Source organism: Poecilia latipinna, unplaced genomic scaffold (genome assembly GCF_001443285.1).
Source record: "Poecilia latipinna isolate Pla-1442-1.1 unplaced genomic scaffold, P_latipinna-1.0 Scaffold3359, whole genome shotgun sequence".
NCBI lineage: Eukaryota > Metazoa > Chordata > Actinopteri > Cyprinodontiformes > Poeciliidae > Poecilia > Poecilia latipinna.
The window spans coordinates 56,245-60,474 of NW_015115975.1; the positions used below are offsets into that span (position 1 = coordinate 56,245).

Here is a 4,230-nt window from a genome sequence, read left to right on the forward strand (position 1 = left end):
AATAAATGTTGAAATGGAGCTTTAGCAGAAGTTCAAGCTGGAAGACTCCGCCCCCTCCGTTCACCCATCGACGTCATGCTCATCCCCGTCCTCAGCCTGGACCTCACCCTGCTATCAGGCTCTGCATAAAAGGATCCACACCCAAACCGTCAGACGCTTCCCAGCTGCGTTCAATCCGTTCATCTGCACGATCTCAGCCCCTCCACAGCTTCGTGATTCCCCGCAGGACCTCGCATCCTGCGTTGGTCCTTTCTTTTTCCCCTCAGACGCTCCCCGGATGCAAGAGATTTCTCCCGGCCCTAGCCTCGATCAGTTCAAGCAGCTTCTCCCGCCTATCTCTCACCTGCCTAGGATTTCACTTACTCCACGATCCACCTCCGAAAAACATAAGCCCTCCGGTCACCTTGTTTACTTTGACCCCTTTGGCCCGTGATGCACGACGCATTACCTCCCGCACAGTCGTGAGACAAGGTAGCTAACTGCGGAGCTCTACGTGGAGGGAACAGCCTGTTTAAAGATGCCGTAAAGAAAAACGACAGAATCAAAAGGGAGGATCTGAGGGAAGCAGCAAAGGCCATCTTCCTTCGCCCGCCAAGCTTCTCTCACTTCCGCATGCCGTCATGGTCAGCACCTTTCCGGATTTCCCCCTCTACGCCCGTCTCAGGCTGTCAGGATGCTCCTCAGATGCAAGCGATTCCTCGATGATTTCAAGCGGCGTCTCCCGCCTTGATGATTTCAAGTAGCGTCTTCCCCCTTTCTCTCGCCTGACTGGGATTTCTCCAATCTCCCGCTCCCTCGCCACCTACTCCACGGTCCACCTCTGGCAAGCAGACACGTGATCCCACTGTTTTCAACCCGCACCGTCTTCTTCACCTCAGCGCCTTCACACCAGTGCCACGCTAAGGATCAGCATGCCTACGATTTCCCTCTCCTGCATGGTCGCTGTCAGCCCGCTCAGCAACACCTCTCTGGTTTTCCCTCACTACGCCTGTTTCAGGCTACCAGGGTAAGACGTAGCATTCTCATGTCTCATTCGAGTCTCGCAATACTTCGTAACGCAGACACTTTTCATTAGTTTATCCCCTCCCGAACACTTTGGCCGTATATACATGCGCCACTCAGGTTCTAATGTTCAAGGACTTTTATCCGAACATTGACTTAGCTAAAACATCGTCACCTGTTTCTCCGAGGCGCCTTTAAACATAACATTGGTTCAGCAGGTGACCAGCTGTTGCGTAAGAGCTGCAAGGCGTACGTTAGAATCCAGTCAGCTTTGGAGGGATGTCTATCGTATAAATAGCAGATGCATCTGCACTCAACTGCGAGCAGTGCAGCCCATCGTTAACGGGTCGTTTGGTCACCGCAGTTATCTATCTGCTTCACATTAGTTATTCGTCGCTAGTCAGTGCAGTATTCTTTGTCGTCGAGCTGTATTATAATTTATGCTACCCAGGCCCGGCAGCGCGGGCGGTCACTTCAGTTGTGTCCCGGCTGTTCTGCAAGCCCCGTGTTTTACCTACATGGCCAACTCTTTTATATTCCTGCATCGATTTGGTACCGGAGTTTCCTCCATCTCCCTTATCGCGTCCTCTGCAGCCTTGTTCTGCAATTAAAACAGTTTTATGTGCTGTTAACATAATCTATTTCAAACGCAACTTGAGCCCCGAGACGTTCACACCAGTCGCCAACGGCGTAGGAGCCGCTAGTATTACGCCAATACTTTGCGTAATTTAACCGACCGAGTAGAGTAGTGCCGCTGGATGCAGGTGATGTTAGCTTAGTTATGACTAATTTCAATACAACCCCTTAAGCTTGTTAACAAGATGCCCGTGACCATTGTCGTCGTGTGTGTTCAGCTACGTAGATTCATTCTGCCTGTTGAAGATTTTAGGTTGTAATTTTGGAAAATCTCTGGCTCCATCTTCTCACGGATCCCAGGTTCTCCCGGCGGGCCGAGTTAAATCACACAGGAAACGAGTGTAGACATCTCAGAATTAGAGTTTAATCCAAAGAAACGCACATGAAATTACAACAGAACTGCAGAACAGAGACATGCATTAATTTACCTGAGTCGAATGGAAGAAGGAAGCAAAGACGTGCTTAGACGTCTTTGGAGAATTACAAGAGCAAATCCGAGTAGTTACTGCTGTGTACAAAGTCTTATAGTAAAGGCGTACTCTAGACTTTTATTTATTCTAATAAGGCGTAGCTTTGCTCATCCAACCAGGAGTTGTCTCTGATCCTCTTTAGAGTTAGACACTCCCTGCAATTTGTTTTCAAGATCAAGCTCAAACTGTCACCTTTATCTAAACAAGTGGAAGCAGAGCTTCTCATCTACTGGCCTGGACTCCTGCTGTTTCAAGGCTTTTCACAGATCAGTGTGAAAGCTGGAACTTCTCCTGATTTCCCACACAAAGGGCAGTTCAAAAGATCTCGGCAAACAATCTACTTTATCTACAGGTAACATAAAGGTTAACAGGACAGAATAAGTTATTAATCTGAGAACTATAATTAGGCTTTCCAATAAAGACATGGCAAGTTTTTAAAACTAGCATATTTTAAATTTACTCCTCATCATGACCTAAACAGTCAGTTCAATCAGCTAATCTCGTCTGGAGCAGGGGTTCGCGTCTCGGCTGGCCTTCTCATACCGCGGCATGAGGCATAAATTGTCATTCACCTAATTGTGGACTTTTACCCTGTTGCGACGCAATACGTGTAGTAGAGTGGCTTGCCAACGTAACATGAAGTCGACTAATAATTCCTCTTCAGTTCGGTTGAGTCTGTCCAGCGCTTCTGCTAATTATTAATCGGCCTTAAATTCTTGTTGACGAGGGCATTGTCCAATCATTGTTTCTAAAAATTTTTGCTCGTGTCCATTCACTACTTATCAAAGCAACCTTAAATGGAACTGGTTTAGTCTCAATGTAAGACGTGTTTTTTTTTTAAAAGCATTCGATTTATAGGAATTTTCCACATGCGCAATGTATAGTGGTTGATTCATATTTCATTCCGGTAGCTCAGTTCAGAACAATCCAGAGGATTTAAATGGTCTGGCAGTCGCTATTCCAGCAGGTGATCCTTTTCGTAGCTTAAGTTTTAGGTTTTTCTTAGCTGAACTCTGGATATTCCTGGTCTACTTGCTTCGCCGCTATCAACCAAGCTGTTCCATATTCTGATGTGTCCTGTTCAAGTCCCATGGGTCGCTTCTCAGTTCTTATCTCAAGATCTCCCAGAATCGGCAGATTATTTCCCAGGCCATCCTGCCACTTTCAGGCTATGTAGTCGGTTCTCTCACTTACCCCGGTCCCACACTCAAATGTGCTCATTCCAGTCTCACTTCTGGGCCAATAGCCTTTAGACTCTTACCAGTCATTCTTGTGGGTCTGTCACTACGGCAACCAGCTCTTGCAGGTATCCTAAAGCTCACAGCCATTCTAGTCTAAACTCCCAACCCCATTGCCAGGTCCGTGAAGTTCATTCGAGTGGCACATCTCTACACGTCAAAGCTTTTTGATGAGTTTAGATGGTATTTTCTTTCTATTTTTCATTTTAAATTCAGTCTGTCGGGCATGGCCCTTTTTTGGGGGGGATCTCCTATGTAGTTGGTTCAGCTTCACCTTCATTTCAGCAGCTCGAGTTTCCAGCTTTTTACGAAATTGTTCCACAGCCATAACCCGTTTCCTGAGGGGCTAACTCCGCAAGCAATCCCTAATTGTCGCTCTCATCAGTCGTGTGTTACTATAAAGCTGAACCTTCACCAGTCCGTTTCATGTCATCAACCGACTTTAATCTTATCTGTTTTTCACCCATGATCATTTTGACTGTTGTTGATGAGCTGTCTCCACCTCTGCCCAGTTCAGTTCAGCCGTTAGACGGCATCGCTCATTTCATGTTTAATCTCAGGTCTCGCTCTGTAATTTATTAGCGAGGGCTCCCTCAGTGCCTAGGTGAGCACTGCGCATTTCGCTGGTGGTGGTTGGTCTTTTCTTGCCTAAGCAAGCATTCTTATCCAGTGATTTGTACCATTTTCCTTCTCACGCCTCCATGCTCCCACCTACATGTCGCATCACAAGCACTCTCCTTCTACCGCATCCTAAGTCTTGTGTCTCTTTATCATCTCACTGATTACTTCCCCTCTTGACTTTTCCTTCTCTCTCCATTGCTAACTTTTTTCTGTTTTTTGGCTTTTCCTCTGTCCCTGCTGCTGGCCCATGTCCCAGCGTCTCC

At 46.9% G+C, this 4,230-nt stretch overlaps 2 long non-coding RNA genes across 2 annotated transcripts; one reads left to right on the top strand and one right to left on the bottom strand.

Annotated features, from left to right (window-relative positions):
- Positions 1-8: 8 nt before the first annotated feature.
- LOC106940782 (uncharacterized) lies at positions 9-2,863 on the top strand. Its single transcript, XR_001423197.1, has 2 exons — positions 9-739; positions 879-2,863. It is a non-coding gene; the product is annotated as an uncharacterized LOC106940782 (long non-coding RNA).
- Positions 405-4,205, bottom strand: LOC106940783 (uncharacterized). Its single transcript, XR_001423198.1, has 2 exons — positions 2,349-4,205; positions 405-1,573 (listed from the first exon to the last, which is right to left on the bottom strand). It is a non-coding gene; the product is annotated as an uncharacterized LOC106940783 (long non-coding RNA).
- Positions 4,206-4,230: the final 25 nt, after the last annotated feature.